A 24,614-nucleotide genomic window follows, 5' to 3' on the forward strand; every position below is an offset into this window, starting at 1 on the left:
CTTTTTGTACAGCAAAATAATGGTTTGGTCATGTATACTTATTGTGTATCTAATTTATATTTTAATATATTTAACATCTACTGGTCATCTTGCCATCTGGAGAAGGGGGCGGGGGGAAGGAGGGGAAAAATTGGAACAAGAGGTTTAGCAATTGTCAATGCTGTAAAGTTATCCATATATATAACCTGTAAATAAAAGGCTATTAAAAAATAAAAAAAGAAAAGAAAAGAGCATGGTTGAAGGTATCAGAGAAGTGTCTAATTAATTTTTTAAACGCCTTATCTTGAGGATTAACTTAGAACCATGATTAAAAGGTATATTGTCAGATAGTCATATTTGAATTTTCTATTTTCTCTAACAATCATCTGATGTCTGCTCTCTTTCCCTAGCATGTTGCTACCAAATATCTGGTACTCTCACGTTGAGCTATCCTTGTACTGAGTGTGTTGGGTGTTGAATGAATCTCTCATCACTGAGATGAGAGATTATTATACCCTTTACAATTCTGCTCATACACTTTTAGTGTCCACTTATTACTCAGCTCTCATCTGTGGCTCCAAGAAGCTGTAGCATACATAGTAGCCACATCTTAGTAAAACTGTCAGATGGACTAAACCAGTTTGAGGATAACTGACAGGCCTCAAACCTATTTGTGAATTAAGTGGATATCTACTCCAAGCATGTGAAAACTTTCCTCAATGAAATGTGCAGATGAGAACAATTTACTCTAATGGCCATGAAGATGAAAGAAGTAAAACCTGTAGAGCACTTAGAGTCTAGTCAAACATTAAAGATACCAACGTCATCCATTGCATCCCAGACTGTCATCATTCATCTGGACTTTTGTCTTGCCATTGGACTTTGATGACCCTAAGAAAAAGTAAATAATTAAATCCAATTCACACACAAGTGAAAACATCATCGCATGATGAAATTGGTACTCCTCAAAAATGAAGGATAAACAAGCACTACCCTTGAACTATTCCAACAGAGTCTTACTGTTACCAAAGATTAAAGGTCCGGAAATTTCCATACATCTTAATCTTTATCATAATATCATTGTCCTGAATCTGATTTCTTTACAAGAAACTCCCAGTTGATTGATAGCAAAGTTCAACCTTGTAAGTCATGGATTGGGAAAAGATTCTATGATCTATTTTTCTGTGGTCCTTCCTAGTGAGTTCAACACAAACTACCCATGAGGTAGACATGTTGGCCCTTACTTTAAAATACTGGTGCTTCAAATTGGTGAGCAGAACTTATGGATAATCATGTCCATAACTCTCAGTCTGTCTATCTCTCTACTCACCACCTGAGCCCATTAACATTCTCTCTTTTTTCCAATCAGTTGAGAGACATATGGGAATATAAAAAAGTTCAACATATGTGGTTCCCTGTCTTGGATCCTTGCTCTCTTGCTAAGTGACCTCTGGCTTGTATCCTGGAAAAGGATCTCATGATTTCTGACTATAAAGTCCCACAGCCTTTGTCTTAGAAAGAAAAACCTCAAATAATCTTGTTCCTCACCTCAGCATTAGTTTCTGCATTAGGATTAACATCTCCTAAAAATTATCTTCCTCTCAGATTTTATTGGAAGTATCCATTCTTTTTGGTTTAATCCCTTTTGAAAAATTTCCAAGCTCTCACCTCCCTTCTTAGAAAATGGTCAAATCACATTCTTACCACACTATCTAGGATCTATCTTGCTGCCTCCCACATGTTTTGATCACAATGAATAAATCAGAGATTTGTGTTTTCAATATGAAATGAGAAAAAAGTTGTGCTGTTTTCAGAACATAAACTACCTCCCTTTTGGCTATGAATTAGACTCATCATGTTGTTTCAAAGGTTTCTTCTATTTTTGTTCACTGGAAAAAGAATTTACTGATCCCATGAGCACCATACACATAGTCATTAATAGCTACGAATAGGGCAGAGCTCTTTCTTCTGCAGTACATTGGAGACGGTGTATAGTTTTAAATTTTGGTATCTGGAAGATCTAATTCAAACCCCTCCTCTTGTATTTAATAGCTATATAATTTGGGGTGAGTGATTTAATTTTATTGAGCCTCTATTTCATCATCTACAAAGGAGTATAATACCTATAATGCTCATCCCACAGAGTTGTCATGAAACTTAATGAAGATAATATCTATAAAGTACTTCACAAAATTTAAAATACCACAGAAATGATCATTATGTAGACAACAAAAGGCTCTGTTGAACATAGGAGAGAGTTTACTCTTTCTTCAAACAAATTCTTTTCCATATCTATAAAGATGGCTCTTTAAAAATTAATTGAGGTCATTTTGGTTATCATTATGGACTTGGGGTATAGGAAGAGGGCAAAGGTAAACAGGTCTGTTTTTTACATAAACTGTTTTGATAAATTTAAGAAGATTTCACATTTGGAACTTTCCTCCTAAATGTTAATGAGAAGCTGTGGCAACAATAGGGAAGAATTCGGCCTTTGAGGATCCTCTTTACTTCCAATCAAGTCCCAGCAGGAAGTAAAGGATCTATTTACCTCAACCACCATCTAAATCGATCCATAATCAAAAGAAAATCCCCAACAAATAATCATCTAGCCCATTATGTACCAATACAGTCTGGTCCACTTTCAGACAGCTCTTATTTGGGGGGCAGCTAAGAGGTATAATGGATAGAGATGGGACCTGGAGTCAGAAAGACTCATCTTCCTGAATTCAAAACTGACCTTACTATTTATGTGAGCTTGGGAGAGTCATTTAATCTTAATGAAGTTTGAATTTCTCTCTGCAACTTCTTTTCATTGCTCCTAGTTCTGTCCTATGGAACCAAAAGAGAATCCACCAAAAAACCCTAAAATCTAAACTAACCTCCCTTCTACACAATGGCTTTGCAAGTGATTTCTACTTGAGTGAATTTGAATAGACCATCTTGATCATCAATTTCTTCACCTGTATATAACATCTTCTCTGAGATACAGCCACCCAACTTCTACTTAAAGGCTGGGACTGCAAGATGGCTATCTGGAAACCATGTCATGTTATGAGTGTGCATCTTGAAAGATATACCTCATTAATTCCCACCAATTCATTTAACTTTAATAGTCAATCAGAAGATACAAACAACATGAAACTAGGACATTTACTGAGACAGTCCAGTATGAATATGGTAACAATCCCCCCCCCCATAAATGTGAGAGAATTGGAAAGAATTCAAGAGAAATAATGTACATAAACCAACATATCAGTAAAGATGTACACATATAGAGAGCACAGGAATCAATCCAATAGCCCAGCTGAGTGACAAGATCAGCAGAAATACTGTACCCAAGGGAACACCATGAGAACAATTAAAGGTAATACTAGAGCTCACAAAAGAAGAGAAAGTAAGATACACATAGAGTTATCTGAATAGAGATAGGAGCTGATGAAATCACAGAAAATTATTGTAAAGAAAAAAAGAGAATATGAAATAGAGTCTTGAATTATACCCAGGAGTAGAGGGGTCAAGGAATGGGATGAATGTTGATGATTCTGCATAAGAAAAAGAGAAGGATTAGTCTGATAGAATTGTAATAAAATACTATTCTAAAAACCAAGGAGAGAAAGAATTTTCAAGAGAAAAAAAAATGATCAACAATATCAAATACTGCAGAGATGACAAGAAGGAAGAGAACTGAGAAAATTTAGCAACAGAGAGGTCACTGGTAAACTTGGAACAGGAAGTTTCAGTCAAGTGGTACAGACTGAAGTCAGATTGCAAAGATTGAAAAGTGAGTGGGAGATGAAGCAGTAGAGACAAAGAGCACACACAGCTTATTCTAGGAGTTGGGCTGTGAAAGAGAAGTAAGATTGAGGAAAATAGCTTGAGGGGTAAAATCAAATGAAAGGATTTTTTTCTGGTTTGGTTTGTCTTTTTTTTTAAGAATGGGGAGATAGGGATATGTTTCAAGACAAAAGAGAATGAACCAGAAGATGGGGGTGAGGAGAATTAGGAAGAGAAAAGAAATCATCTAACAGCAAGCTGCTAGAGGAGATAGAAGCTTATGGGATCAAGAGAAAGTACATGGTTTAAAAATTAGGGCATCACTTGCCCTTATGTATAACTAGTTATATAAAATAAATAAATATTTATATAGTTATCAGCAGTATAGTTATCTATGGTGTCTGTGAGAGAATGGGGCAAAGAGAAAGAGAGAAAGGCAAGGGGAGAGAGAGGAGGAGGAGAAAGAGACAGAGAGGGGGAGGGAGAGAAGGAGAGAGGGGGGAAAGAGAGAGATTTTATATATGTTATCTCATGAGTTCCTTACAACAACCTCTGTAAAGGGTTTTCTCTTTGTCCCTTCTTTTTCAGATTAGATTGACAATACTCCTGCTCCTCACAGAACTTCAAAAATTCTGTTACCATGGACTGGAAGACATCTACTTTGAAGAATAGCAGAAAAGAAGATTGGCAGTTTCCAGAAAATATGAAAAAAGAGAACCGGCAAAAATGTGGACTTAGAAATCTATATTTTAAAGTATAAATCATGGGCATTAAACAGATGAACTAAATATCAGATGTAAGAAGCAAACTTAACCCCAGACATATTACCAGGTCTTAGTGGGATGGGACTTATGACAGAGATAAATGGGCAAGCAGAGTAGTATTGTCTAGTAAAAAGATATGCTTATGTAAAGAAACCCATTAATATGAAGTAGGAAACATGATGGAGAGAACATAGGTGGAATCACCAAAGATGGCAAAGGAACTGTTTAGTTCTGTTAACTAAAATTAACTATAATAGAACTGTTAGAGTTTAGGAAACTACATCACAACTGTCACAGAAACATGAAAATGAAAACAATTATTAGTAGTCCCTTTCTCTCTGACAACAGCAAGGCAGATGATAAATTTGCTCATCTCAGTAATAATTCCATTTTTCAAAGGGTGTATGATGCATCAAGCAGTGCTTTTTTCGACATGCTTTTCTTTGAGAAGGAAGTGGTTAAGTAAAAATGGCAGGACCTTAGCAGCAGGTCACCACTCCTTCAGAAATTATCTAATAAAGAGAAAATCATTGTATGTGCTTTATATACACCCTAATCTTAGGGAGAGTGACTATTATCTTAACAAGAGAAGCCACTCCAAGAAATCTTTCTTGGAGCTTCCTATCTAGGAAGCTCTCAATAAAGAAATTATAAAGAAACAAATAGAAATGACTTTGAGGAAGGGTAGAAAGTGGGGAATCTGATATTCACCAATATCGATGTGAATGAAGCTCCTTAAAAAATGCAAATTCAAGTGTGCATGTGTATATATATATATATATATACACACATGTATCTACACATATATATGCATGTATAAATGTAAATATGCACATATATCACAGATATATAAATATCTGCAAATGTGTATGTTTATCCATGTATGTAAATAATATACATGTAACTATAAATAACATAGAGAGAAACTTATCTTTATATGTCAGGGCCAAATAACTGAATTAGAATAACATTAATCTTTTATAATCTTATTAAGAGGCACTAAAGCCTGAAATAAGTAAGATTGTTAATGAATGTGAAAGGCAACAAAGGGGGAATTATTTTATTTTAAATCTGGGCTAAGAAAAGGATCCAAGAAGGGATCTCTCTGTCTATCTCTGAGTGTCTGTCTCTTTCTTCACATATATGTGCATAAACACACATACGTGTGTGTGTGTGTATATATATATATATATATATATATATATATATATATGGAATAATAATAATTGATGCTGGAAAGAAAGCATAACAACTTAATTCTTGTCTTGTTTCATTTTTCTCATTCAAAGAAAATGATGTTTAAATTAAAGAATAAAAGAAAAATATCTTACTTGGATTTGAAATTCAAAATTAGTTAGGAAACAGTCAAGTAGCATGCAGCAGCCCTGGATGAGTACATCAAATTTGAGCTAAGTACAAAAAGCGAGGTCAGGCGTAATTGCTGAGCCATCAGTGGCATCCAAAATATACCTTAGAGATGGGCGAGGTACCACAGGACTGGAAAAGAACAATGGCTGTCCCAATTTTCAAAAAAGGGAAGAGGGTAAAACCTGAAAACTTTAACATGTAAGTAGCTGTCTATTACTGGAAACACTTTTAAAAGGCACTATCAAAATAATAGTTTATGAGTGCTTAAAAAAGCAGTAGTCTTTAATTTTACATCAAAAGCCAGGATAATCAATGACTAAGAACTAAGAATAGATTTGACCTTGGTAAAGTATCACCAAGAATCAGAGAGCTGGAGAGGACCTCAGAAATCATCTAGTCTAATTTTTTTGTTGTAGAGATGAGGAAACCGAGGTCCAAGGAGGTTATCAGATTTGTCTGGGGTCTAGAAAATATATCAGGCAGAATTTGAATCTAGGTCTTCCTAATAGCCAAATCCAAAGGTCTATCCATTTATATTACATTGTCTCTCAAAGCTTGTTTGTTCAATATGAAGACTTGACAAAGTGGGAAGAGAGACCTAAAATTGAATCACAGAATCTGGATCCAAAGGAAATTCAATAGATTAAAATGATGAACTGAATCAAATGAGAAGAAATTTAAAAAGCATAAATGAAAAAGTTTATACTTGAATTTTTAAAAGAAGAATAGTTGCCAGTTTATCTGAAAAAATCTCAGGATTTTAGTAGACTATTCCATTAGTAAAAAGTGCTAGATAGTGGCCAGAAAAACTTATATGATTCATGGCTACAATAAAGCAGACATAGGATCCAAAATGAGAGGTGTTAGTCACAGAATACATAGGCCACTTTGAGATTATCATATTCCATTCTTGGCACCATGTTTTATTGAAAATATTAATAAACTGGAAAACATTCAGAAGGCATTCAGATTTTCATTTACCAGAACTGGTTAAAAAATCAGTGCCATTTAGCCTAGGAAAGACCATAACAATCTCCAAGAATGGCACTATTTAAAAGAATTTCAGCTTTGTAATCAGAAGACCTAGTTTTGAATCCTGACTCCATCTCTTATTTTCTTGAATTTGTCCAAGTCATTGGAACTGTATCAGGAACTATTTCTCCATCTACACAGTGAGAAATTTAATAAAAATTTAATACTTTCAATTCTGTGAAATGATAATTCTTTGCCTTTTTTATTCATCCTAGTGCTTATCACAGTGCCTGGCACATAGTAAGCACTAATAACACATGTTCATTGGTTAGTTAATTGATTATTTAATTACTTATTACACTTGACCCCAGAAGGCAAAAAGAAGTGAACAATGCAAAAAGATTTAGGCTGGTGTATGAAAAAGTCAGACATAACTGAAATGACTGAACAACAACAAATGGAAAATCTTCCCAACAATTATAACTTTCCCAAAGTGGAATGGTCTGCCTCAGGAAATAGTGAGATGTTTCCCAGAGGCCTGCTAGGACAGGACTGTAAGGACTGTCTGACTTCAGGGTCCCTGTTGCTCATCCTTCATCATGGCATCTCCTTGTATTAGATGGGCTCAGGGTAGTTTGCACAATATTTATAGTCAATTTTCTTAGCCAATTATGTAAATGGATTTTTCTCCAAACACAGCTTGGAGAAAACAGGTCATTCCCATCTTCAACCTGGATCCTGCTGTCTTTATTTAATCTTGACAGAAACTCATTGGAAGCTATTTGTAGAACTGCAGTTAGGATCCCTATGAATCCTTTGATGGGAGAGGGAGAGGGACTTGGGGGTAGGAGCTCCACACTGAGGGGCCAAAGGAGAGGGATGTGTCAGTATAGTTTCTGAAACACATAGTTCAGAAAGGGAAGAATTTAGTAATGGCTTCTCTGTAGGCCCTGTTCAAACATATTGCAAGTATAAGCCCCGGATTTGATAATTTTAAGTCAACAAGGCAGATGGCCCCCAAAAAACCACCCTCTTTTATGAATAATAACAGCAGTGTTGACTGATTTCAGTGGATAATAACATTCAGAGACGTAATAAAGATAACAGAATGCATTGCTAAACCCAGCTTGCTAGGTCCCCCGGTTTCCTACACAGATATGCCCAGATCAATAGCAACAGTAGTCTCTTTGGGTATAAGGAATTTCTCAAATTAAAAAAAACAAAAACCAACTATTCCTTCTTAGAAGATGGACCTTACTACATTTAGCCAATCAGTGAAGTGGCTAGGATTTTATTGCCAAATTTGGTATGATACAACCTATAACATCATGACCAAGAGATATGTATGTATCTTGAATTTCTAACTATGCAATACAGTATGCCCTATAGCTTCTTTCACAAATCTATATACATATAGCAATCAATCAATCAACATTTATTAATATTTATCATGTGCCAGGCATTGTGCTTATTACTAGGATTACAAAAACAGAAGTCTTTGTCATCAATGAGCTTGAAGGAAAAACAAATCCAAAATATATACAAAGTAGATAGAGGTGTAGTAAGGTATATGATTCCACTGATGGAGGATGCTCTTAATTCAGCTTGTCACCTTGCCTACAATTTATTCTTTTAGAGAATTTTCTCTAAGACCATAAACAATTTTTTTTAAAAAATCATACTATATCACATTTTAAATGCTTCAAGATTGTTGTGTCTGAAGTAGGATTCAAACTCAGGTCTTGTCTTCAAGTCCAGTTCTCATCCCCTATACTACCTACCTGCCTAAAATTAAAAGTGTGGTGATAAAAAAATTCAAGACATAATTTGGGATAATTTAATCCTTTTATTAGTAATTTTAGCACATTTATTATAAAAGAATGGTCATTTGGTTTGTCTCTTAGATCAAAGACAATCATGTTGGGTGGTTCACAATAGCTTTCAAAGAGTCAGTGTTCCCCAGGGTGGGAATCAACACTTATTGATTAACATTTAATAAGAAAATGATATTATGGGAATGGAGCCAAGATGGTGGACAGTAGACATGTCTTTATCTGAGCTCCTTCTAGTATCCCTCATATCTACACTAGATCAAGCCTCTGAACTAGTTTTGAGTGACAGAACCCACAAATATTTGCTGTGTAACAAATTTCTAGCAGAAGATACTTCTGCTGGAAACAAAAGGTCTGTTTCAATTGGGGAGGGGATGGGGGAGGCAGCTCAGCACAAATGTAGTGAAGAAAGCCAGGGCATTGCCCCATCTGCTCACTGGGAATCTACTGGGAGGCTTAGGCTACTCTGTCCTGACTACAGACTAGTGAATTGGTAGATTAACTGTGAGACATCCAAAGCGGATACAAAAGGTAAGTGAGCCTCTGAACCCCAGAAACACTTGGGACTTGGCCATGCCTAGTCCAGGACAGAAAGTCAGTCAGCAGCACTGGTCCCAGGACAACCTAAAGCAGCTGTTACTCCTTTGAATTAAGAGCAGACCTCAACGGTTAAAAAATGAGCAAAAAATCAAAAAGAACTTTGACCATAGATAACTGTTATGGACAAAAAGAACAGACTTCAAGCCCTGAGGATCCTTAAAGACAAATCATTTTCAGAGGAATCCCCAAAGAATGATATGAGTTGCTCCCCTTTTCACAAGTCTCTCTTGAACAAATTCAAAAAGAATCTTAAAAAGAATGAGAAGAAAAATGGGGAAAGGAAATGACAACTTTGCAAAAGAGTTTGAAAAAGGAAAAACAGAAATTATCTGAAGAAAACTCCTTAAAAATAGATTTGATGAAACAGAAAAAGCATATAACTCCTTACAAAATAGATATGAAAAAGAAGCTAATTCATTGAAAAAAACAGAATTTGTGAAATGGAAAAAATGCAATGAAAAAAGCACCTTTTTTAAAAGTTCAATTATATAAATGCAAAAGAAGATTAAAAAGCTAACAAGATATGTCACTAAAAATTAGAATCGAACAAATGGAAGTGAATGATATAATGATACTTCAAGAATCAATCAAACAAAACCCCCAAAATGAAAAAATAGAAGAAAATATTAAACACTTCATTGAAAAAACAACTGACCTGGAAAATAGATCTAGGAGAGACAATTTAAAAATTATTAGACTTCTTGAAAACCATGATGGAAAAAAGAACCTATACATCTTCTTTCAGGAAATCATTAAGAACCAGAGGGTAAAATAGCCATTGAAAGAATTTACTGATCACCTCCTGCAAGAGGCTCTAAAATGAAAACTTCAAGGAATATCAAATTAAATATCAAGGAATATCAAAGAATAAATTTCCAAATTATCAAATTAAGGAGAAAATATTACAAGTAGCCAGAAGGAAACAATTCAAATATTAAGGAGGCACAATTAGGATTACCAAGGACCTAATAGCTTCCACTTTAAAGGATTGAAGGGCATGGAATCTGATATTCTAAAAGGCAAGGGAACTTGGATTGCAATCAAGAATCAACTATCCAGCAACACAGCATTATAGTTCAAGGAAAAAGATGAAAATTCAATGAAACAGGTGAATTTCATTTATTTCTGATGAAAAGACCAGAGTTAAATAGAAAATTTGATCTTCAAATAACTCAAGAGAAGCATAAAAAGATAAAAACAAAAGAAAAAAATCTTTCTTTGCAAAGGTAAAAAGCTTGTGTCCCTATATGGGAAGATGATATGTTTAATTCTTGAGAGCTGTATCTCTATAAGGATGTACTTAGAGGGCACAGATATAATTTGATTTCATTGTGATGATATAAAAAAGAAACTAGGGGAGGAAAGGTGATTCTACTGGAAAAAGAGGGAAATGGAGTTAAAATGGGGGTAAATTATCTCATAAAGAGGAAAAGACCTATTATAATTGAGGGAAAGAAGGGAGGGGATGAGAATTCTGTGAATCTTGTTAACAAAAGGTTTGGCTCAAAGAAAGAGTATTAGACACATTTAGCTTCACAGAGAAGCTTATCTCACCCTATAGGGAAGTAGGGGGAAAAGGGGAAAGGGGAGAGGCTAATAGAAGGGAGAACAGAAATAGAGGGGGAAAGATATAAGAAAGGAGGAGGGACTGAAAAGGAGAAGGACTGTTTGAGGGAGAGTGATTAGGAGCAAAATACTGGGGAAGAAGGAAAAGGGGAAAGGAAAGAGAAAAAAATATAACTGGGGGAAAACAAGATGGCAGAAGATAAAATGGAATAAATAAAATGGAAGCAAATACCAGACTGGATTAAAAGCCAAAATCCTACAATTTGTTATTTATAAGAAGCACATTTAAAGTAGAGTGATGCATTCAGAGTAAAGGTAAAAGGCTGGAGCAGAATCTATTATGCTTCAGCTGAAGTAAAAAAAAAAAAAAACAGGGTTAGCAATCCTGATCTCAGATCAATTAAAAGCAAAAAAGAGATCTAATTTTTTAAAAAAGGAAGGAAGGAAACTACATCTTATTATCCATAAATAATGAAATAATATCAATACTGAACATATATGCACCAAGTGGATAGCATCCAAATTTCTAGAGGAGAAAATAAGAGAGTTACAAGACGAATTAGACAGCAAAATTATAGTAGTAAGTGATCTCAACTTTGCTCTCTCAGAACTAGATGTTAAACCACAAAATAAATAAGAAGTTAAAGAGGTAAATAGAATTCTAAAAAAGGTATGATAGGCCTTTGGAGAAAATTGATTGGAGACAGAAAGGAATATACTTTTTTTTGGCAGTACATGGAACCTCTAAAAATTGACCATAGAAACCTCAAAATCAAATGCAGAAATGCAGAAATTGTAAATGTGTTTTTTTTTCTGATCATGATGCAATTAAAAATGCATGCAATAAAAGGCCAGAGGAAAATAGACCCAAAATGAATTGGAAACTAAGTAATCCAATCCTAAATAATGAGTGGGTGAAACAAATCATAGACACAATCAATAATTTCATCCAAGAGAATGTCAATGATGAGAAAACATACCAAAATTTATGGGATGCAGCCAAAGCAGTTATTAGGGGAAATTTTATATCTCTAGATGTTTACTTGCATAAAATAGAGAAAGAGAATGATTAATTGGACTTATAACTAAAAAAGCTAGAAAAAGAACAAATTAAAAACCACCAATTAAATACCAAATTTGAAATTCTGGGAATAAAAGTGGTAATTAATAAAATTTAAAATAAGAAAACTACTGAATTAATAAACAAAACTAAGAGCTGATTTTATGAAAAAACATAAGCATAAAGGTTCTGATAAAAGGCCTCATTTCTAAAATATATAGAGAATTGACTCAAATTTATAAAAATTCAAGATATTTTCCAATTAATAAATAGTCAAAGGATATGAACAATTTTCAGATGAAGAAACTGAAACCATTTTTAATCATATGAATCACTATTGATCAAAAAATGCAAATTAAGACAATTCTGAGATACTACTACACACCTCTCAGATTGGCAAAGATAACACGAAAAAGATGATGATAAATGTTAGATGAGATGATTGAAGCCAGTTGCAATGATCTTGTGATGAAGAGAGCTGTCTATATCCAGAGACAGGGCTGTGGAAATTAAGTATGGATCACAACATAGCATTTTCATTCTTTTTGTTATTGTTTACTTGCATTTTGTTTCTTTCTCATTTTTTCCTTTTGATCTGATTTTTCTTGTGCAACATGATAATTGTATAAATATATATATATATATATATATATATATATAGGATTTAACATATAGATTTTAATACTTTTAACAAATATCGGATTACTTGCCATTTAGAGGAGAGGATGGGAGAAGGGGGAAATTTTGGAACACAAGGGCTTCCAAGGGTCAATGTTGAAAAATTATCCATCCATATGTTTTGAAAATAAAAAGCTTTAATAAAAAAGAAAGAAAGAAAATGATATTACAATAAGGGGCTGAGTGATATCATATTACCCTTGGACAGAGAAACTATTTCTATATCCAAACCACCTCTAATCTTGGGCAAGCTTTTCAAAGAATTCATGCCCCATCCAAGCATGTGCTGAATAAAATAGCTACTCAGTTAGCACAATCTCATTATCAGCAATGTCCTTTAGGAAGCCGAATCTGTGAAATCAGGACTTTTGAAAAAGGGGAAACTCTGGATCTCCCCAAATCATTGGTTATTAATAATTAAATCATTTCTTTCATAAGGTAATATGAATAAGGATCACTAGCCTCTAAAGGGTTAAAAAAAAGGCTTCATTTAGGAGGCTGTAAGTAAAGTCTGTACCAGTGTACAAATTTAAAATGTCATCATTGATGCTCAGCCTTTCATAGGAAGATCATTAGCACGCCATACTGGTTTATATCAGCAAGGCCTGACTTTGAATGCTGTCTAATTTACTTGCTATATAACAATGAGTAAATCTTTTAAAATCTCTGAATCTCATATAACTAAGAGTTATCACCTAAGTTATAGCAGTGATGTACAGATAGACTCTCAAACTTTGAAATATTGGCCAGCATTTCTGAACTACAATTTGGGAATCTAGATTAAAATATCAGTTTAGAAATTTACTTGCAGTATCCTAAGAAAATGCAGTGGGTATCTCAAACTCAACATATCTAAAGCAAAACTAATTTTCTTTTCCCCAAACATACCATTATCCTGAACTGAGCTATTTCTCTTACGAGTGTCATCTCCTTACTATTCTCCAGGTTCCAAAACTCAGTCTTATCTGAAACTATCTTCACTCACCCCACATATCCAATCAATCACTCACCAAATCTTGTTGATTTTACCATCACAACATTCATCACTTTCTCACATACAGCCCCTACCAGTAGTCTAAATTATTGAAGGAGCCTTCTAATTGATCTACCTGCCTCAAGATTCTTCCCAACCCAATCCATCATCTTCCACAGAATTGTTAGAATGATCTTCCCAGAACATGAGTCTAGTTCTATCAGTTTCCTCACTAATAAACATCAGTGGCTAGGCATTTAAAGTTCTTCACAATTTGACCTCAGGCAACCTTTCTAGTCTTATTTTGCATTACTCCTCTTTACACACTCTCTGGTACAACCCTACTGATCCTCTTGCTATTACACAGAACACACTATCTCCTTTCTCCATGATTTTGCATATCTATATCCAATACCTAGAGTAATCTTCACTTCTGACTCAGACTCTTAGACTTTCCTTCAAAGTTCAACTAAAGTATCATCTTTATATAAAATCCTTCCTTGTTCTTCTAGCTATTGAATTTTCTAACTAAAAATATATGTATATAGTGCTAATGTATCTATTTGCATATATGTATATGATGATTTTCCCTACAGAGTGTGATATCCTTGAAAACACAGAGTATTTTATTTTGTCTTTGAATTCCCAGTGCCTAGGTAGCATATGCTTAATTCATTTTTGATTGATTGGTGGATTTAAGTAAATTAACATCTCATTTCCTCAACTGCAAAATGGGAATACTAGCATTTGCACTATCATAAGACTGCAGTTCACAAAGTTCTTTGAAATGTTTAATGCGCTGTGTCAATGGGAATAATTGATATTTATATTAGTTTCCATCAGACTGAAATGGGACCCCATGCCATCCAAAATATGAACTGGTTCCCCTCTGTCAGGGACAATGATGGAGAGAGAAAGAAAATATAACAATATAGAATTATATCTTGAGCTATTTGATTTTTTTCATCTGTTTTTGAATATATATGTAAATTCATTTGTGAAAGATCATGGACTATATCAAGCTATACCACCTTCCAAAGCAGTGAAAAATTGGATTGATAGAAAAGTCAACAGAAAGTTGTGTGTAAAACTGGATTAAGCCAACCTATCCTAAGAGCACTGATAGGCAGGTTTGAAAAGTGGACAACAAATAGGCAAAGAAATTAAATCAATTTGCCAGCATTCTTATGATGATCTAGCCTAATCATCAGCAAGAATGAAGCCACCAAAGTTGGGTTCTGTCACTCAACGAACTGATTGCTGCCTGAGAAAATAGAAATGGCCCTTAAGAAAATGAAATTGGGAAGAAGCCCAAAGGACCAGACTAGGAACACATAAAAGAAATCCATGCCAGAAGAACACAATTTTTAAAATACTAAGGGATTAATTTTCAATATTTTTCAACAAGAAAAGATGCAAATGAGTGGGGAAAAACATTTATTAAGTTCTTACTTTGTACTAAGCATTATGCCAAATAAAAAAACAAAAACAATCTCTGACCTCAAAGACCTTACATTTTAACACAAGAAGAAAGCATAAATAAAAGAATAATGGCCAGGATAGGAAACTGTGGTTTGGAAAATTACAAGGTTGGTAAATAAACTATATAAAAGTAGAAAATTATTGGAAAAAGTATAGATTGACATCATAGAATTCCAGTAACTACTGATATATATATATATATATATATATATATATATATATATCCCATTCACAATAATGAGGTCATCAAAAAGCAATTATATTATCCTTCAGTATTATTGGAGTAATCATGAAGGGTAAGAGAAGACTCCTCTTGTTTATTATGATCTCCTTATCTGCTTCCTAGTAATCATCAACCAATCCCACAATTAATGGAAGGCCCATCAGGAAAATGGATTTAACTTAGAAAGAACATGTAGCAAAGTAGCTTAAAGCTGTTGGCTACTGGAAATCCTGTTTTACCTTCAATGAGTTTTCATGAAATTCCCCTTAGGAGAAACTCTCCACTGAGCTATAAGGGTTGATGCATTTATAAAATCTCAAAGTTGTGTTTTCTTGATAAGCCTAATTTGTCCTCAGCATATCTTTTATTTCTTGATGTGTATGCTGCTATCCTTCACTGATGCTACAGAGACATCACTTCAACCAACATTAATGGGAATTCCATATATCCAGACATTTTAAAATACACAAGATGTTCACCTAGTCAGTAGAGGTTGGGGTAGATAGTAAAAGGTCCGCTGTGAACTCAATCCCCCTATTCCACTCCCTACCTTTGTAATTTTATTCTACAAGGGCAAAGTTCTGCCTGAAAAAAAGCACTCCCAATCCTAGAAACTTCCAAAGCAATTGCAAGAATGTTAGCTTCCAAACTGACTGGCTGTAATACACTTATGTCCAAATGTGTGTCTGATTCTTTCAGTCATTCACAAAGATTTTTCTCATATGTTATTTGCTTCAGTATACTTGCTATACAGTATACTATACAGTATACTCAAATACTTCAACTATCCCACACTTTTTAATAATTTCTTTCATCTAGTTAAAATGTTGGATCAGTTTAATAGAAATATCTAGGATTTGTTTATGTCAAATGTAAACTTTTGGTTTATTGAGTAAATCAAGAAGTCTAGGCCTTGTGTGTTTAATTGGGTTGGGTTGGACTTCCAACTTCATAAAGTTCCACAAACAGAATATTGTAATGGGAAGCAGTGAGTCCAGAATAAACTTTCCACTAAGGGGAAAGGGAGAGAATAACCATTTATACTACATGCCAAACACTGTGCTAAGCATTTTACATTATCTCATTTTATCCTTCAGAGCAACCCTGAGAAGTAGGCGCTATTGTATCATTTTACATTTGGGGGAACTGAAACAAACAGATTAGTTGACTTGCACAGTATCACATAGCTTATAAGTGTCTGAGATCTCATTTGAATTCAGGTCTCTCTGGCTCCAAGCTCAGAATTCATTCCAGAGTGCCATCTAGTTGCCTGAACTTTATTCAGTAATCATCTGATTACAAATATGAAAACATATAAAATGGAGACATATGAATGAAAACAGTCTATAACTCCATTATGGGATATTCTTAGATAGAATCTAATTGGACGAGGGATTCCCATTGGGAATTAGGTCCTCCTGATAGCCGATAAAAGGCACTCTATTGTTTTTGAATTAAGTATCAAGATGCCACAAGATCTTTCTCAATGACATTCACAACTACTTTAAAAATAATCAGCCACAAAACACATGCAGAAAAATGAAAAACAAAAACAAATGGATGAAGACTATTATCCAATATATGAGATGCACCTAGAGAGAGAGAGCCAAAGCAAATAGTCAGTGAACTGAATGCAGACCTGATTAGGATAAACATCATAAGATTTCAGACTTAGAACTATAGGTCATTATCTCCTCATTTTGTAGATGGAAAAATTGAGACAGGACATTAGTGACTTGTCCATGTAACTTAGCTGGTAAGTGTCTAAGGCAAAATTTAAATGTAGATATGTTTGACTCTAAGTTCAATTCCCTTTGGATGACACCATTTTGTAGTATCTCAATAATTCTAACCTGTGACTTACTTCAAAACTTCAGTCTGGGTGTCCTAGACAAGGAAAATAAATTGTATGTGAGTGAAAGATTTGTACTGATGGAAGGAGTTTCCAAACAAAAATTTTCCCATTCTAATAAAATTACAGGATCAGACCACCCAATCTAACGCCAAGACATGGAACACTATGAGCTCAGAAAAATGAAAACTGTCTTGGTTGGAAAACAAATGGAGAGACCAATCAAATGATGACCTTAAGCAGGAAGTAACACATTGCCAGGGAAGAATTGTATGCAAATTGTGGTATAAAAGACTTCAACTAGAAGAATAAGAAGAGAAAAGGTGAATCAATTATGAAAGGGAAGTAAATGATGAACCATCAACAACCCAACTGCTGCCCCAAAATTAATATCATTGTAAAAGCTCCCCAAAAAGGCCCTTTCCTCATTGAAGACTTCTGGGAAGATATGTACAAGAATCTGATCAGATAAGAAGATACAAAGTAATCAGTACCTGGGACAGAAGAATCTCTATCAATGTAATAAAGATCAAATCAAATATCATAATTAATTGGCATTTATATATTAATTAAAAGTTTACAAAGCACTTTACAACTATCTCATTTGATCCTCACAATAACCCTAGTGGATAGGTGTAATTATTATTTCCATTTTTCAGTTGCAGAAACAGAGATTGTCCAGGATCACATGATTACTCTTAAAGATAAGATTTAAACTCAAATCTTCCTCTTTGGAACAGTCTGATACTCTTTCTACTGCTCCTCAACACGGTCGGTACTGAAGTCTATCCAATGTATGCATAAATTAGTGACTTCTTGGTTCATACTACATAATTCAAAGAGTTTGAGACAAAGACCTCAAAGATTTATTGTTTTATATCTGAATGTATATTCCCTCTAGTGATGCAAATCTCATCCCTTCTAGACTTTAGTCAATAGTCTTCATAAGTTGCTTCAGCCAAAGAAATTCATTCCCGGAGGAACCATTTTGGGGAAATGCTTCTCTATACTTAGCTAGACTAATCAATTGAAATCCATCCTTGAGTTCATCCTCAAAGACTGTCTAGGAGAAGGTATCAAAAACAATGAAACATTTGTTTTTATAGATGTATGACCTGTCCTTTACACATAACATCACTTTTTTCCAGTGTATCCACCAAAATGACACTTTGCTAGCATTGATACAAAGGACCCATGGGCAAACCATGATTCCAAAGGATGAATGATTGCAGAGGATGGATGATGATGTCTGTCGACAGAAAGGGGGTAGGTTCACGATGCAGAATTAGAAATTCATTTTTAGACACACACAATATGGCAATTTGTTTTTCTTGAACTATATATATTTGTCCCTGGGACTTTGTTTTTCTCTTTTTTTTCCTAGTTGTGTATCAGGAAAGAAAGAATAGATAAAGATAGGGTTGCAAACAAAAAAGAAAAGAGAATTATTGAGACATTTTAATTTTTTCTTAATGGAAAGGAAAAAATAGAAAGAAGACCAGACAAGCAGGAAACAGCTTTGAAAGCTCTAGGTTGATCTTATTATATACTTTGGGGGAAAAAAACAGCAATGAAGAATAGAGAACTTGAATTTCACGTAAAATTCTCTTCTCTTCTATACTCTATATATCAAATAATCATTTATTTTGTGTTTCTTTGTTAAGTTTAGAATAAAAATTAAAATTAATTGTGTAAAGATCCTAGGCATTTTAGGGGAGCATGGGTTGACTAAAATAAAATAACTGAAAAAATATAACAAAAAGAAACATTGATTCATCCTTTGTCATATTTATTTACTTCTTGCCAGGTCAAAATTGTTTTCACTATTGTATTTAATCCTCCAGTACTCAGTAAACTGTCTGACATATTGAAATTGCTTAATAAGTACTTTTCATTCTTTCACTCCTTTCATTCATTTATTCAATTCATTCAGGCTCCTGCATTTTTATCTTTCTGTGAGGCAGTGTCTGGATCTACTTATCAAAAGATGCACACTGGCTCTTCAACCCTCTTTGATACTAAGCTAAGATGCTTTGTGATCTTTTTTTATGTAGATCCTTTTTCTTTTCAAATGGACTTCTCAAAGATAGGAACTTTCTGTTCTAGTTCTTGGAGTAATCAGAGCTACAGTAAGCTGTGAAATAGGCAATCATATATTAGTTGACATTTCTCTTGACATGTCTTTGACACCACTGGAAGACATGGGTTGAATTTTAACAATCCCTCAGCCTCAACCTGTGACCATCTTTTCTATCTTTTTAATTATACAATTGTTGGATGAAATCTTTCCCTGTAATACTTTGTATATACTTTTGCATATATTGCAGCCTGCACACCCGGTACATTGTAAGTGATACTCAAAACAGAAAAATAGTAATTAATTTGAAATTATATACTGCCAATTAAAATATGAGAAATGATTTATTTGCCTTTCTTTTTTTTTAAGCTAAGTGTTATTGGTCTCTTGTGTACCAGGAATGGTGCTAGGTGCTGGGAATTCCAAGACAATAACAAAGCATTCCATATCCTTAAGGAGTAAGGAATTATACTAGGAGACTGCAAAAGATATATAGATAAATGATAGAAAGTAATTTTTAAAACAATTTTATTGATCTTTTTAAAAACATCATTTCTTTCCCATTATCTTTTTCCCTCCTCTCTCACCCAGAGATCCATTCCCTATTTCAAAAAAGAAAGCAAGAAAACTTACTTCAACAAAATTTATCACTACATCACACAATTCCAAAAGTATATGCTGTTTTCTATACCCATAGTACCCCACCTCTGCCAAGAAGGGAACAAAGTATATTTCCATATCTCTTCTTTAAGGTTAAGTTTAATCATTCTCAACCATGCTCTATCAGAATTAGATAAATCAAACCACAAATCAAACAAAAAAGAAGTTAAAGAGGTAAAAAGAATTTTAGAAAAATATATATATGGTAGACCTTTGAAGAAAAGGGAATGGGGACAGAAAAGAATATACTTTTTTCTCAGTAATATATGGAATCTACACAAAAATTGACCGTGTATTCACTCATAAGAAACTCAAAGTCAAATGCAGAAAGGCAGAAATAGTAAATGTGTTTTTTTAGCTCATAATGCAACAAAAATTACATGTAATAAGGGATCTCTCTGGTCCAAAAATTAATTAGAAACTAAATAATTTAATCCTAAAGAATGAGTGGGTGAAACAACAAATCATACAAACAATCAATAATTCCATCCAAGTAAATGACAATAATGAGACAGAATATCAAAATATATGAGATGCAGTCAAAGCAGTTATTAGAGGAAATTTTATATCTCTAAATGCTTACTTGAATAAAATAGAAAAAGAGAAAATCAATGAATTGGGCATGCTGCTAAAAAGCTAGAAAAAATAACAAATTAAATAACTCCAATTAAATACCAAATTTAAAATTCTGGAAATAAAAGGAAAGACTAATAAAACTGAAAATAAGAAAACTATTGAATTATAAATTAGCATTTGGTTTTATGAAAAACCAACAAAATGGATAAATCTTTAATTAATTTGATTATAAATGGTACCAGGTGAAGATTTCTCAAAAAGTCTATGAGATGGAGTGGATTAGACTCTTGGCCTAAATTTCAGAAAGTCATGTGATCCCTATTCTCAGAGGTCTGCAGGGAAGGAAAGGTCAGACCAGTAGGACTAAGCTTCAGTTACATGACCCACAAGAAGTGGACAGCAATCCTGACCATTGGTAAATGGTTACTTCCTTTTCAGCCCATCCAATCCCAAGTCTTTTGCTATTTAATCAAATTCACTATTTCTGGCTTGCTAGGCCAGGCACAATGCTGGGAGATGGGAGCTGAAAGGCTCTGGGTCTGCTCAGCAGGTGTGTTTGGATCTCTTCTTGCCAAGACTGAATAAGTGCTTCTGGTTTGTATCTGAACATGCCTCTGAGTTGTCAGTTTGGGTAAGAGGGTCTAGCACCCATACCACACAATTAGAAAAAGGAAAGAAGAAAATCAAATTGCTAGTATCAAAAATTAAAAGGGTGAACTTTCCACCAGTGAAGGAGAAATTAAACCAATAATTAAGAGTTATTCAATACTACATGATGATCAATTCTGATGGAGTGGCTTTCTTCAATAATGAGAGGATCCAAATCAGTGCCAATTAATTTGTAATGAACAGAACCAGTTACAATCAGAGAAAGAACATTGGGAAATGAATATGGACCACTACATAACATTTCCACTCTATTATTGTTTGCTTGCATTTTTGTTTTTTTTCCTTTTCAGGTTATTTTTATCTTCTTTCTAAATCCAATCTTTCTTATGCAACAAGATAACTGCATAAATATGTATACATATATTGTATTTAACATATCACTTTAACGTATTTAACATATCACTTTAACATATTTAACATGTATGGGACTACCTGCCATCTAGGGGAGGGAGTGGGGGGAAGGAGGAGAAAAGTTGGAACAAAAGTTTTTGCAAGGGTCAATGTTGAAAAATTACCCATGCATATGTTTTGTATATAAAAAGCTACAATAAAAATAATAATTAAGAGTTATTTTGCTCAACTGTATGCCAATAAATCTGGTAATCTAAGTACAGTAGATGGATACTTACAAAAATATAGTTTGCCCAGATTAAGAGAAGGAGAAATAAATTATTTAAATAGTTCCATTTTAGAAAAAGAAATTGAACAAGCTATTAATCAACTCCCTAAGAAAAAATCTCCAGAGCCAGATGGATTTACATATGAATTCTACCAAACATTTAAAGAACAAATAATTCCAACACTATGCAAAATATTTGGAAAAATAGAGAAAGAAGGCATCCTATCAAATTCCTTTCAGATATGATGCTGATACCTAAACCAGGTAGGGTCAAAACAGAGAAAGAAAACTATAGATCAATTCCCCCAATGAATATTGATGCAAAAATCAAAGAGAGTAGAGCAAGTGATCACCAGGATAATATATCATGACCAAGTAGAATTTATAGCAGTAATGCAGGGCTGGTTCAATATTAGGAAAACTATTAGCATAATTGACTATATCAATAACCAAACTCACAGAAATCATGTTATGATCTCAATAGATGCAGAAAAAGCATTTGACAAAATCTGACACCCATTCCTATTAGAAACACTAGAGAGCATAAGAATAAATGGAGTTTTTCTTAAAATAATCAGTAGCAAAAACCATCAGCAAGCATCATATGTAATGGGGATAAACTAGAAGTATTCCCAATACAATCAAGGTGAAACAAGGTTGCCCACTATCACCATTATTATTGAATATTGTATTAGAAATGTTAGCATTAGGAGCAGCTAAATGCAAATTAAGACAACTCTGAGGTACCACTATACCTCTCAGATGTGATGGCTAAGATGACAGAAAAAGATGAGGATAAATGTTGGAGGGAATGTGGGAAAACTGGGATACTAATACATTGTTGCTGGAGTTGTGAACTTATTCAACTGTTCTGGTAGAGTAATTTGGAACTATCTAACTGTATATAACCTTTGATCCAGTACTGTCTCTACTGGGCCTGTATCTCAAAGAGATCATTAAAATAAAGGGAAAAGGACCCACATGTACAAAAATGTTTGTGGCAACCCTTTTTGTAGTGGCAAGGAATTTGAAACTGAGTGGATGCCCATCAGTTAAAGAATGGCTGAATAAGTTATGACATATGAATGTTATGGAATATTATTGTCTATAAGAAACGCTCAGCAAGATGATTTCAGAGAGACCTGGAAAGACTTATATGAAGTAATGCGAAATGAAATGAGTAGAACCAAGAGATCATTATACACTTCAACAACAATACTATATGATGATCAATTCTGATGGACAGGACTCTCTCCAACAATGAGACAATTCAGGCCAGTTCCAATGATCTTGTGATAAAGAGAGCCATCTACACCCAGAGTGAGGACTGTGGGAACTGAGTGTGGATCACAACATAGCATTTTCACTCTTTTTGTTGTTGTTTGCTTGTGCATTTTGTTTCTTTCTCATTTCTTCCTTTTTTGATCTGATTTCTCTTGTGCAGTAACATAATTGTATACATATATTGGGTTTAACATATATTTTAATATGTTTAAAATATATTAACATGTTATATATGTATGTATTATAACATATATAACATGTTATAACATATATAACTTGACATCTAGGGGAGGGGGCAGGGAGAAGGGGGAGAAATTTAGAACACAAGGTTTTGCAAGGGTCAGTGTTGAAAAATTATCTATGCATATGTTTTGAAAATAAAAATACTTAATAAAAAAAAGACACCATTTAAAATGCATTTGTAGACCACTGGAACATTTGCATAATAATATGAGAAGATTGAAGCAATATTTCTCCATTTAAAAAAATAAGAAATAATCAGCAGGATGATTTCAGAAAGGCCTGGAGAGACTTACATGAACTGATGCTGAATGAAGTGAGTAGGACTAAGAAAACATTATATACAACAACAAAGATTATGTGATGATTAACTCTGATGGATTGGCTCTTTTCAACAATGAGGTGATTCAGGACAATTCTAATAAACCTGTGATGGAGAGAGACATTGGCTCCCACAGAGAGGACCTGGGGACTGAATCTAGATCCCAACATAGTATTTTCACCTTTTGTGTTGTTTGCTTGCTTTTTGGTTTTTTTTTCTCATTTTTTTCCTTTTTGATCTGATTTTTTTTCTTTTGCAGCACAATAATTGTATGTATATGTATATATATATATATGTATATATATATATATATGAATTGCATATATTAAACATATATTGGATTGCTTACTGTCTAGGGGAGGAGGTGGTGGGAAGGAAAAGAGAAAAATTTGGAATACAAAATTTTATAAGAGTGAATATTGAAAACTAACTTGGCATATATTTTGAAAACAAAAAGCTATTATTTAAAAAAAAATTTAAACTAAGAAACTCCTGAGGCAGAATCTTCACCCAGATCCTTTTGATTCTAAGTCCAACATTCTATCCATCTTGCTGCTTCATCACTTATGTGTGTTTTTCATACCCTGTTCCCATTAGAATAGAAGCTCCCTAAGGGTAGATTATCTCAGTTTTGTCTAGGAATCCCCAAATCCTGGTAGTAGGCACTTAGTAAATGTCCATCTTAGTAAATGTCCATTGAACTGAACTACATTATCATGGAATCCAGAGGGTAATTATGCAAGCCTCTCACTGTAGGACTAGATTGAATTGCATGTTCTCCAAGGAATTTGCTACAAAAATATAAAGATAGGTAGAGACCACTGGAGCGGTTCTCTCTGCTAATTCTGAAAAGGAATACCCAGCAAGCCTAGCATCCCCTACAATTTAAATCTGAACCACACAGACAGCTAGATGAAACACTCATCACAATTATATTCAGACATATTTGACTAATACACACACACACACACACACACACACACACACACTTTACCTCCTGACTTATCCATGAACAAGCAGTATGTAAAGAGAGCGTTCCAGAGC

Source organism: Sarcophilus harrisii, chromosome 3 (assembly GCF_902635505.1).
Source record: "Sarcophilus harrisii chromosome 3, mSarHar1.11, whole genome shotgun sequence".
NCBI classification, from domain to species: domain Eukaryota; kingdom Metazoa; phylum Chordata; class Mammalia; order Dasyuromorphia; family Dasyuridae; genus Sarcophilus; species Sarcophilus harrisii.